General features: G+C 39.9%; 1 long non-coding RNA gene across 1 annotated transcript in view; it reads left to right on the top strand.

Annotated features, from left to right (window-relative positions):
• The first annotated feature begins 3,010 nt into the window (after positions 1-3,010).
• Positions 3,011-12,964, top strand: part of LOC147062508 (uncharacterized) — a 145,907-nt gene continuing 135,953 nt past the window's right edge. The window contains exon 1 of the long non-coding RNA XR_015067305.1: positions 3,011-3,161. This is a non-coding gene — a long non-coding RNA (uncharacterized LOC147062508). The remainder of the gene's footprint in view (positions 3,162-12,964) is intronic.

Here is a 12,964-nt window from a genome sequence, read left to right as displayed (position 1 = left end):
TATGTGCTGCCAGTGTGAAACATCTCTGGTGGACATGAAAGCTGCTGCGTGTCTCCCAATGTCCAGCCGAGGCGCTGACTGTCAGCGAGCACAAGCCCTGTCTGTATGTGAGCCCAAGTGCCTGTGTTTGCTTGATGGATGAGCTGGCAGGGCAAGGCCGTGGATAAAGTGCAAACAAACTGGGTAATAAATGAGCGTGACAGAGGAGCAGCGATGAAGCCCGCTCCCGAGCTCCTGATGCATGCCGACCAGCGCCCGACAGCCATTTGTACTCCAGAAATGAGGAGTCGGCTGTCGCCGGGATGGAGAGACAATGTTGGTCCTTTATGGAATCTTTTCCTCTTCCACTCTGTACTAGAATTTTAAAAGTTTTGGATTTTCCCTTTGTAGTTAATTTTTACTTGACTTTAAGTTTGTTCAGTTTTTATTCAATTTAGATTTTTAGTATTTAGTATTAGTTTTAAATTTTTTTAAATATGCTATATTTCTTGTGCGCACAGTGCAAAAAAAAAAAAAATCATGTTAAGTAATGGGAAGCAAAAACTCAACCAAAAATCTAAATATACTCGAAACCTTTCACAAATTAAATACAACAGGTTCTGTCTAACTTTCTCCACTTCTAATTCTTTGAAGTAGGCTACAATACTCTTGGTATGTTTTTATATTTATTTGTGTGTAACATTTATTTTCAATGCATTTAGAATGAATGTCAATTATAAGCAGATTGTTGGCCTAAGAATAGCGGGGGTCCATTGTAATGAGAAAATAAATAGCACCCCACAATATCATACTTTATGTTAACACAGTAATGACAGAATGAAATAGAATTTGTCACACTTCTTTGCTTCAATTAAACACATTGTGCTGCTCCTTCTGGTGTGTGCCACCTTGGATTATAAAAGAGATATAAGGATACGGAGAAAGAGATGACATGACAACTCCTCAGCAGTCATAATAGTCACTTGTGGAAGAGGAAAAAGAACAGTTTGGTCACTCGTATCTCAAGGCTTGTACCTCAAGGCACTATTTTGGCACAGCTTGTATAAAAGAAAGAAAAAAAGAAACAAAAAAACTGAAGTTGGGTTCAACATTTGTCCAGTGCACTCTTCTAAGTGTCTAAAACGTGTACAACACATTCAATTTACCTTAAACCTTTTGGTGCACATTAAAATAAATGAAAACATGTTGCACCGAGTCAACAAATTATCTTCATGGCCATGTTTTTCTACTCTCAATTCCAATTGTAGCAAGTGGAAAGCAGTCAGGCACAAAGAAAACTTTGTCTTTGCTTTTCGTAGTTTATTTGCATTTGTTCTAAATGAGGCAACGTAATCTTTCAGTGCTGTGACGGCCGGCGTTCTCTGCGCCACCCAGTCACTCGCAGATATCGGCTGGCGAGGCAATGGGGGCAGGTGCTATGTTCTTGTTTCATTTATTTATTTGCGTGTTTGCGTGTGGTGCGTATATACGGGAGAAGCAATTTAGAGCTGCACCTGCGTGTGGATAATTAATGTGGACCGCGAGGTACCTAAATAAATCAGTGCCTCTTGCAGACTTTCCTGTTGAGGGTCAAAATCTCCCCTCAATGCACTGGATTAATCATGTTCCCAAGTAGAGGCAAGCTGTATTTCCGTATGTTTGAGAGTTTTGTGTACTTTTATGCCCTCTCCCAGAGAAGCTGCGTTTTTTTTTTTTTTTTCTTCCCACCCCATCTTTTACATTCTAATCTCTTAGAGGACAAACAAAACAACAACATAATTTTCCTACTTGTATAATTATCTCCGCCTTTTTTTTTTGCTACAGTGATGAATAGGCGAACCTTTTGTTTGCATTTGTCATGCTGCGTTGGCATTGTCACACATGTGGGAAGGGGAAAAAACTCAGGTCAGGGGGGTCAGCGCAAACAGAGATGGGTGAGGCTGCAGGCTTGCGTTGACAATGATCAGCAGTCATTGTCATTCTTCTTCTCCTGTACTGTATGTTATACTTTCATTCAAATATCACGGGCAGAGATTATGTTGCATTTGTTTTTTTAGGGACAGTTAATCTTCCAGAATAATGACTACAGAATAATGACATCGTAGCTGTCAGGCTGAAATCCCCGTGCGTTTCAATCAGGCCAGTTTCACCTTTTCACTATGAATTAATATTCACCATCTGGGCCATGTGGTATGTTTACTGTTTTTTTTGTTCATTTAGTTTGATCTGTGACTATGCTCGGGACTCTTTTGAATTTAGATACATCTGACTCAAATCATATTTCATGAGTGACATGGAATGATATTAAGATGTTCTAGCACCCCCAGAATGTCATTTTGTTTGTTTTTCAAATATGGAAAATAGCCTTCTTTAGCATTGTACTAAAAACATAGTCACATATGAAAAGAGAATGCAAAGAATAAACAATTTGTGCAATTTGATTTATTGCTGTAATGTAATTTATTGTGCTGCTCCTTCTGGTATGCCATCCTTGGCTGTCTCATATAGTCATGAAGACTCAAATGAAGAAGAAAAGTCCATCGACTGCTACTTTGGTGACTTTAAGTGACTTCTTAAAGTGTGACTATGGATGCTAAACATTATTTTAGCATGTCAATGACTTTTTATATGATTTGTTATCATTAAACAAAGCGAACCTTTCTAAGGCAAAGCTGTGTGCTTGTTTTAAATACACATGACACCAGGTTGAGTCTAAAAAAACACAGGTCACGCATACCTCAAGGCGCCATTGTATTAACAATCTTAAGCATTGAGAATGGGAGTAAATCTCTTACATCTGTTAGACCAGTGGTGTCCAAACTACGGCTCGTGGGCCAATTGCGATCTGCGGATCATTGTTAATTACCCCGCAAGAAATTTGATGAATATATCAGAATATGGCCCACTGTCACGTCAACTATCAGAAGCAGAGATCATTCAGTCGAAATATCCACTGGGCCTACTCCAGACCCACAGGGGGCAGAGAAAAAACTGCCAAATCACAATTCACCAAACTTTCTGTCAAATGCCAGGGATGCCATATTGCCTACAGACCAGCATGTGAGCTGGGGGAACAAATAAGGGAAATCATGTTAATTAAAGAAAAGGAAAAAGCCTCAACAGAGAAAGCAAAGACCAAAAAAACCCAAAGAGACTCCTCAGTTCCTGGTCACAAACAACTGGTAGGAAAGATTGTTCTAAGTTTGATTAATGCTTAGTTTGTTTGAAATGTTTGGTTTGAGCTACAACCTGTGTTTATCTGAACTTTGAGTGGTCCAAACAATTTGAAGTATTCATAAAGGCAAAGTGGATGTTTTTGTGGTTAAAACAAAAAAGTTTTTCTTTGGTTATTGTTTTTTGTAATTGTATCACTCGTGGCTTTAAGACCTATGAAGAGTTAAGAGGATGATGTAAGCTGATGTTATATCTTGAATCATTTTTAAATGAATGACAGACTTTCTATTAGTGCACAACTGTATATGATGGCAAATTAAGGTACTCAAGAAAAATAAAAAAAATTTAATTCCCTGGAAATGCAAGGATTCTGCCTGAGAGTGACGATATACATTTTATAAGGCATGATAGTTTTTTTGATGACTTTTGATGCAAACAGGTATTCCAAGAAGCTATATTTTTGTGTTTCCAGGCTTTTTCCTCGCAGCATGTTTATCCTGTTCTTGAATTAGCTTTGAATCTGGTCAAAGTTCAAAAAGTCAAACATTTTCAAACCAATGAGTGGAAATGCAAGCGAGCACCCAACTTGAAAAAGCTCCACTCACTTTTTTTATTTTTTTAATGGAGTTTATATCTATGGCTTTGCTGGCTAATGTAAACCTCAGTGGCAAGTTTATATAGCCGTGCTTATCTTTACAATTTGCTGCTATCTCTGACAGCAGGTCTGCACAGAACTCTTTCCTGCTCTTTCCACGCCTATCTGTCAAACCAATTGATCTCAACACCTCCTTCATCTATTATGAATGCTTTTTTTTATGTTCATGTTGCTGTATGCCGGGACCTCTGATTAGCTTGTAGGCACCAGGAGTTCTTTTTTTTTGTGTCATGATCAGGAAGTTCTCTGTTTTTTTTTCTTTGCGAATAATAGACCCTTGAACATGTTCTCTGATTGATCTCTCTAATGGAATGGCTTTGGAATTTCCGCCCCATGGGGCTACGCAGAAACGGGCACAGGGACGGAGAGATGTGTACTCACGGCTGTTTGGGGAGGAAATTAATGGTGCATTTTTGTTTTTATAATGTGATTTAATGATGCAATTCGTCTAATAATAAGATTTTTTTTAACATTTACACATTCATTGACACATTCCCTCCGTCACAGAAGGGAAACCCAGTGGGCCAACACAAACATCTCACTCCTCTCGTCTATTCCGAGCGCTGGAGGCCTTTTTATTGCGTTGTGATGGATGATTTCAGTTTGGCATTTTCCTCTGCTGCACATCTAAATACACCCCCCCCCCCCCCCCTCATTTGAGCAAATGTGAAGGCCATCCTATATTCACAAAGCTGACATGTAATGCATATTGAGTGTGTTTTGCAAAGGATCATTTGATGGTCTTGTAAATGAGTCTTTGCCCCTCAGCTGTTAATTTAGCCACATTCCATCTCATTAGTGAGAGGAACAAATGACAAAGGCTGCCTCTTGTGCTTTTAAAAAAAATATTTTTTCATGTGATTTTCAAGAAGCTTTGGTTTGATATGACATTGATGTTAAATACAGGAGGATACAACCATAGGAAGCCCATATAATGTACTTTCCTCAGAGTGGCTGTCTCGACCTTTACCTTTCTCTGTCTTTATTCCTCCCAACGGTCCCCGCCATCCACCTTCTCATCCTATCCCTCCATCTCTTTAGAGGATGTGCATGTGTATCTGGTTTCCTGAAGCATTTAGCACCTTGGCCACAAAACCCGGACAGGAAGCCCACTCTATTTGCAGTGTATCAATTGCTTCGAACAACACAGTGCTCACCTCCACCTCCTTGACTGTGCCGCTGGCTCAGCACACACTTTGTCACATGCCTTCACGCCTGCACACGCACGTACACTCATTCACGATCAAGTTTGCAAAGCAACATTAAGTAGCGTGGCGTGCTCTATCAAAGCCTGCAGACCTCATCAGTATTAGCACCCTAAGCCAAATGGACAAATGCATCCCCGTGTGATCACGTTCACCTCTGGGGAGTTTGACCTTGGCACTGGTTTGCTGAAAGGTTCATCCTCAGGCCAAGCTGGCACATCAAAAGGTGACCCTGTTCGAACAAAAGAAATACAAGTTAGACATAGCTGAGGCCCGCCGTACACAGATTGAGGTGGAGTTATATCACTGCGTGTGCGGGGTTTGGCAACCATTCAGTCACACAAAGTATCAACATATTTTTGTTCTCACTAGTTTCCTCTATTTGTGGTTATAAGACGTTTCTTTTGTGATGGTCCACTTCAGTGTGCGGTGGGCCTTAGTCTTTGTATGTTTTTGCGAGTGTTCCGGCAGCTTCTTTTCAGTCCGTCAGCACAAGAACATCCAAGTCTAACACAACACATGTACATGCCGATGCGCTCGGCCGCATTGTACGCGTGTGCGAGACGCCTGAGGTGATGCCTCTGAAAGGCACTTTAGAAATTAAGGCAGTGCCACTGTTCTGTAATGGGGCTTAAATGATCCAGAAAACACAAGATATATTGAGCATTTAATGAAATGCTTTGCAGTTAATTTTGCCCTCACCAAATTATCTGCCAAACCTCCTAGCCTGCATAACACAACAACCACAGACGCACACAGGTGATGGAGGGGAAAAAAAAAATCGGTCTCCTAAACGATTACAGAAATATCCTGGAAATTACAAGCAAGGCAATAAAAGCTGTGATTTTGAGCAATCGGCATTTTATTATTTCTAACATCTGATTGGTATGTTCACGCGTGTCCTCGTGTGACCAGTCAGTCTGCACATGACATACTTGAATCCAAGCTTGCCAATGAGTTTCATTGTCAAGTCCCCGTCCTCCCCTTTGTCTGAGAGTGTCCTCTGTGGTTTGACAATCCATTAATAATGTAAAGGTAATGATCTCCAGACTAAAGGCCCTGTCTTGTCTTGCCCCTCCACCCACTCCATGTCTTTCACTTGTACCGACGAATGAATCATTGAAGACTTGGTCAGAAATGAAAGTGAAGTGATGTGTTTTTGAGAAAGCCAGTGCAAAAAAAAGAGAGAGGCAAACGCCGCTTTGTTTTTTTGATGACTTAAGGAAATCAAATCAAATGCTCGCTCGCCCTTCTCTGCCTTTCACCTCAGCCTTTCCTTTTGCCTTTCAAGTTTGGATGACAGAAGAGCAACTTGCGCTGTGGCCTCCGAGGTCTTGTCCTTTTCCTCTCTCCTCATCCCAGACACGCTGGCTTTGTGTTCACCCGTGATGGATGGGGCGTTGGCAGTGTGCTGGGAGTAGCAGGCACCCACTAACATATCTTTATCGTTCTGCTCACACACGATCCAAATGTGAAAATGATGTCATCTTCCATTTTCTCACACAAATTTATTTTTTAATCACGTGGCCGGTACTAAGGTTTGGATGACACTTTACATTACATTGCCCGCTTACTGTCACACCAGAAAATTCCAAAACCTGCATGACAAAGTTAACTTTACATACAAAACAATTCAGGCAAAAATGGCGTTAAGGTAAACAAAACAATGTAATGCATTCCAATTTCTCTCTAAGCAAAATGGTATTGCTTCAGTTGTACAAAAAATGCAAATAAAAGAAGATAAAAAGTCCTAACATTAACCTATTAATATAATTGTCCAAGTCTTTTTTTTTTTTATCCCAGAAAGCAAACAAAAAAAACCCCCTACAAATCCAGTAGGCAAAGCCATTTGCCTCGATTCAATGTAGATGACCATCACCTAGATAACTAAGAATCTACACTGACGTAAAGACCTTAAATGTAAGCACATTTATAGTTTTTATTTTATTTTCAGAAACGATTGAGTGAGCCTAATAGAATAAAATAAATTTATTTAATTGTTGCACCTCTTGTAAATTGAGCACAAATTTCCATTTCACCTCAATGACTAGCCAAAGATAGCAGACAATGTTTATGTGAATTGCAACAATTTAAACATTGGTACGTTCTCATTGTTTGAGAGGGTGGAAAGTAGAGGAACAAAAATGAGAGCTAGCCATAGGAAGATGAAGAAAGAGGGTGAATGTGTATGTTTCAAGGGGGGGGGGGGCAGACGGGGGGAGGAGTATTCGAAAGCCACAAATAACTACCATCAATCATCAAGCAGTCAACAATTTAACATGTTCGAAATGCTTGTTATTGGCGGAGGCCGGGGAGCCGCCCAGCTTGGGCGCTTGCCCCCCGCTTCTCGCCATCTTGTCGTGTTCTTAAAAAAGTGACGGCGCAAACAACAACAAGTCGAAAAATCCTCCTTGTCAGCACCAGCCTGGCAGGTGTGTTAACTCCCCCAGAGCCAAATTAGGATATGCAAGATTGCAGAAATGCCTCCGTTCTCATGTCTTGCTTTTTAATCGCCAATATTAAAATGAGCCGAGACGCACACCGACGCAGAAGTTGGTCTTGGTTACCTCACGGGGACGGCCTCAGGTCACTTCGAACCTACCAAAGAGAAAAGCCATTGGGCAGTCTTGGTCTGACATTCGCTGCTTTTGTGTCGTTAGTTTTGGAACGCAGCAGCTCAGGTTCTGACCGCAACAAAGAGATCAAAACATACTGTATTACTCTAGTCCAAAAGGCTTTATCCTGGCTCACAGTCAGACTTTAACATTATTTTTCTGGTTTGTAAATCACTGGCTTGGGTCCTGCATGCTAATACTGATGAAATATAAACCCAGTAGGGCTCTGACCTCTGTAGACTTGGGTCAATTGGCAGAATTTAAAGCAGACATGGTGAACTGTCAATTAGCTGTTGTGCTGCATGCAAATGGAATAGGATGCCACCAAAATAAGTCAGCCCCAAGTGTGAACGATTTTAGATTTTGGTTAAAAATTATCCCCCCCCCCCCCCCCCCCCGTACCTATAATTGAGGTCTTTAAAGGCATTTTTCAAATCATATTTTTAAAAGATCTCGTTCTTGCCCTGTATGTAATTTGAGTATGTTACTTTTTATTTCTTTACTTTGCTTTTAATGTCTTTAGTTCTTTTGTTTGTAAGTGCTTTTAAATATTGTGGTTCTAATGTGAAGCACATTGATTTGCCTTGTCTATAAAATGGGCAATATAAATGAAGCTGCCTTGCATTTTAATATTCAATCTGAGTACAGTTGGTGACAAAGAACATCCCAAATGTTACCATTGTAGTTTACAGATCAGACTTGGTTTAATTTATTTCCATGATGACATGGGCAAGTTATGCTGTATAGAATTTATATATATTTTTTTCTGCAATTGGTATTCCCGTGAGTGCGTGCATTAGTGTGTGTGTTTGTGTGTGTGTGTGTGTGTGTGTGTGTGTGTATTATAAAAGCTTTATGTAGATTTTGCTGTTTTGTGGATTCTTATTGAGAATTGACACTAGAGGGTGCTCTAGGTTTGTTCTTTTGATTCAATCACAGGCCTACGTGCGTGTCTGTGTGCGCACGTGTACTTGTGTTGCCTTGCATCCTGTGCACTTGCTGGACAATCAAATTTTCAAGCCACAAGTCATCCTTCCTTTGGTCCCATAAAAATCTCTAAACATCCTGCCACAAGACTTCTTGATCATTAACTCTGTTTGTGTTTAAGGTCAGAGGTGATTTTAGTTCCAAAGTATTGGCTGATAAGAGAGTTAATAGATAAGGATTGTCAGGATTTGTCTCCCTGCATTGCAATGTTGCTGAATATGCACGAGTTCCTGACTAGACATAAGACAATTCACTAATTGGATGTTTGAGCGCTATCGTTTTTGTCCTGTTTTTGTTTGGTTCACATTTAGCTGGATGCTCTAATTCTGTCATCAGCGATGTATTTTTTTTTTGCTCCTCACAAAAAACACACAGCCCGTGTTTTTTTTTTTTTTTTCCCAAGTCTTTAATTTTCCGTGTTGATGATCTTGTTGCAAGTTCCAGTCATTCAAAAAACATTTTTCATTGAGCCTTGGTTTTCACTGAGACATTAGATTTGTGAGGTAAAGGGGAGTTTGCATTTGACAAACCAAACAAAACAGTTATATTTGTTCAAACAGTTAAGACATGACTAAGGTTAATGATTATTTTAATGATCAATTACTCTACCGATTATTTTCTTGATTAATCAGTGTATCGAATGTTCCATTCCTTTATTCAACAATAGAATGCTGTTTCAAATTGATCATGCAGAGCATACACACAAACAAAGTGATTATGGCTCGGTTTCTGGTTTGGTCTGCAACATGTCAGAAAGTTGGCAGAAATGTGGGCCACTGTTTTCCTAAGTAAAAGCAGATGTTTGCAAATGTCTTATTTTGATTCAACACTAAGATGATCTTTCCACTTTCATCAAGAACAACAAAAATATGAAAATATTTACTGCCCATGTATGGCAACAAAACTCTTTTGTGGATGTGTGTGTGTGTGTTCTGAAAGCAAGTCGGCTGTGTTTACTCTCACAATGGCGCATATGCCAATTTCAAAGTTTGCCATTTAGAAAAATATCAAAAGAAAGAAAACTCTACCCTCGACTGCACTTTACGGTTGACTTATCCCAGGCACGAAAACAGGGTTCTAAATCTTATTTGCATGAAGTTTTATTTTTTTGCTGTGCTGTGCCGATTGTGCCTTCAAGTATGTGACTAATGATTGACACTTTGTAAGTCACAGTTCCTGTCTCTGATTGGTTGTTTTTTCTTCGGGCGCAGAGGTTACATCAAATTGGAGCAACAAGATTGGGCCAAAGACAGCTGATTTTTTTTTTTTTTGTCATGTACTGCTGTCAGAATGACTAATTTAACATTAAATACAAATTCTCGCTTTAATATACACATTTCTTTGATACTTAAAGCTGCGTGTTTGTAATTAGATTTTCAAATCCTTTTGCTGACCTTCCACGCTGTTTTTGCGGTCGTCACTTCCACGTCCCTAAACACAATTGGATAATCGTAAGATAGCGTTGAAATTGTCACGTGTCCTGTTATGAAGTCATCTGGATGTTTTCATTGTTTGTGGTGCAGACAGTGTGACTAGAAGCAAAAACACAAACTGCATTACATCAGATGAGACAGTGAGACGCATTCCTCCCTACCAAATTATTTGTTTTCCACATTTGGTTTGGTTTTGTGGAGAAACATTGGACACTATCACAAATCTAACATGCCAAATACTTTACGCCTGTGTTTTATGATTCCAAAAGTTATTTTGCATTTCATTTCTACATTAGACAGACACATACAACTTTTATAACCATATTGCTTGCAGCTTGGGGACTCCCAAGGTCATTTTAGGTACTGAATATGATACCATCAGTGTCTTTTGGGCCAAATATTGAATCGTAACATGAAGGTCTGGCATTTTTTGTAGCGCTTGATCATCTCCGCTCACCCTGAATTGAGAAGTTGTTAAATCATTGAGCTTGTTGCAGCCGTGAATGCCGCAGACGACAGATAGTAATCCCGATCGTAGATGTGATGCAGAAGTGCACGCATCTGTTCCTTGTCAACCTGTGAGGAAGCTGACTGATGATGTGTGGATCTCCTCTCATCCCCGTCCGTCTCCGCCTTCTCCATTGTCACTTTCAGACCACACACGAACACACACGAACACACACACACACACACAGAACATGTGATGGCGACGGTGGGTGGGGGGGGAAATCATGGAAACACACAACCAGATTATTCACCACAAGCCGTTATTGAATATGTGACTAACACACTGAGAATTGCTCTGGGAAATCAGATTAAGAAATGAATTATTTATGAGGACATGGAATGCCGGTCCGACCGAGTTGAGAAGGTGGAAGAATACACCTCCAATATTCCCCAAACAACATTATAAGTTTGAACGTGACACTTCCCACAACAGTTATTCATTTCTGTAACACTGTTCCGCTTTCCTGATATTAAAATATGACTCATGGTAAATAACATGGTAAAGATGTTGATTATTTTTCTTCAATGATATTACTTGTATTTTCACACGGTGTAAAACACAGTGAGATATATTATCGCGAAAGTCATAATACTTTGATATCAAATCACACTTATTGCTATTTCTGTTTCCGTCTCAAGCCCATTTGAGCAATATGTGAATGAGAAGCAATCTTTAAATCCCTTCTTGATACTCCAGTAGTATTAAAATTGTTTTCATCATTCAAATTTCTCCTTTATTTCTCCTCCGCACAAAATGACATGCGCTCAGGTGAAAGATAAAAGTCGAGCACAGGTTTTATTTTAGCTCTAAATTAGATAAATACTTTTGTTAAAAATCATTTTGTTTGGAATTCAATTATATAAGACTGCTACTACCCATTTTTTAATAATCGATTAATCGGTTGATTATTTTTTTCCCCCGATCATTTGATGAATCGGAAAAAATGTTTTATAGGGCATTAACACAAACATTGCAGAAAATGTACAAAGATAAACTGTTCAGTTATTAGTTTGAGGAGTGACGTCAGAAAACAGGTACAAATATTGATCTTTCTTTTCCAAAGTAAAACCAGACACACATGCCTTATTTTTGATTCCACACAAAGAAAATCAGTCTGCTTTCCTGGAAGACTACAGATATCAGAGAATTTCACAATACATTTCACGCAATACAAAAAAATGACAATCTCATCCAATTCTCCAAACACTCGAAATCATTTGCTGTTGATGGCGTTCACCTTTCACGCCATCTGGGATACAAAGTGGAAAGGACGACATGAGCAAAGATTTTTCTTAACCTCTGCTGGCTGTTTTTACAGATGTAAATCCATCCGTGGGTTTGTCTGTTGCCGCCTTTTGCTCAGCTCTCGCTTTCTCCTCTTTGACAGGCAGCCAGGTTGCTGAGTCGGAAAAGTGTGAGGGTGCACGGAAATGGGTCTCTACCTCCCCATGCAGTCTTATTTTAACTCATCTTATGCTCCAACATGTAGTCAGTATTTCTTTTCTTTTAATCCCCCCCCCCCCCTCATTCTGTTTTTGGTCTACATTTTTTCAAGCCTCTGGAGGACAGGTGTGCTGCTTAAGTCATGCAGGTCTTTGAAGGTGAAAGTGAGGAAAAAGAGGTTATGTCAATACCTTTCACCCCTCTCACCTCTCCCTCCTGAGCCAAACCGCACATTTGGCTGCAGCGAGGGGAATAACAGGGTGTTTCCACTAGGAAAATACTGAGGTGAAACCTAGAAAAAATTAAAAAAAAACACTAACCCATGCTTCCCTTACACATTTTTCTCATTAGCTGCCCGTGTTCGCCGTATATGCTATATCAATGCAAATGCCCTTAATAGAATTTTCAAAGCTTTCACTCACAGGTGCAAGTAGCTATATACCTTTTGCACGCCTTTTGTCAAAGACCCCTCGGCATGATGATGCAGCCCACTGGCATGTAAGTTATAGTATGTATATCACAGCTGGGGGACGGGGATGCATACCTACCAGCGAGTACGCGCGTGATGGGAGCGAAAGGCAGAGAGGAACGATATGGAGGATGAAGGAGTAGTCGAATCAGCAGAAAGTTGTTTTTCTACGGCCTGATGTTTCTATTTAAAGGAAGAGGGGAGATGGAGAGGTGAAACCGGTGTGGTCCGTAGCCTGAAGAAACAGAGACAGAGACAGAATACAGGAGGATGTGTGGCTGGTAGTGGTTTTGCCATGTAAAGGTTAGCCAAATCAAACCAGGAGCACAGCCATGGTATATATCTGAGAATTTTTTTACTTGAGCTATATTTGCATTACAGTGGTTAAGACACAAGACAACCAATCAATGATCAGATGACTCTCCAACTATATATTGATGAGTAATTAATTGTCTTAGATATGTAGATATGAGGTCTGCGGGTATATTTAAGTCAC

The sequence above is a fragment of the Syngnathus leptorhynchus genome, chromosome 1, assembly GCF_054491065.1.
Source record: "Syngnathus leptorhynchus isolate UIUO chromosome 1, UIUO_Slep, whole genome shotgun sequence".
In the NCBI taxonomy this organism is placed as follows: domain Eukaryota; kingdom Metazoa; phylum Chordata; class Actinopteri; order Syngnathiformes; family Syngnathidae; genus Syngnathus; species Syngnathus leptorhynchus.
The sequence above is the reverse complement of the archived record's forward strand: the minus strand, read 5'-3'. Positions and strand labels throughout refer to the sequence as shown.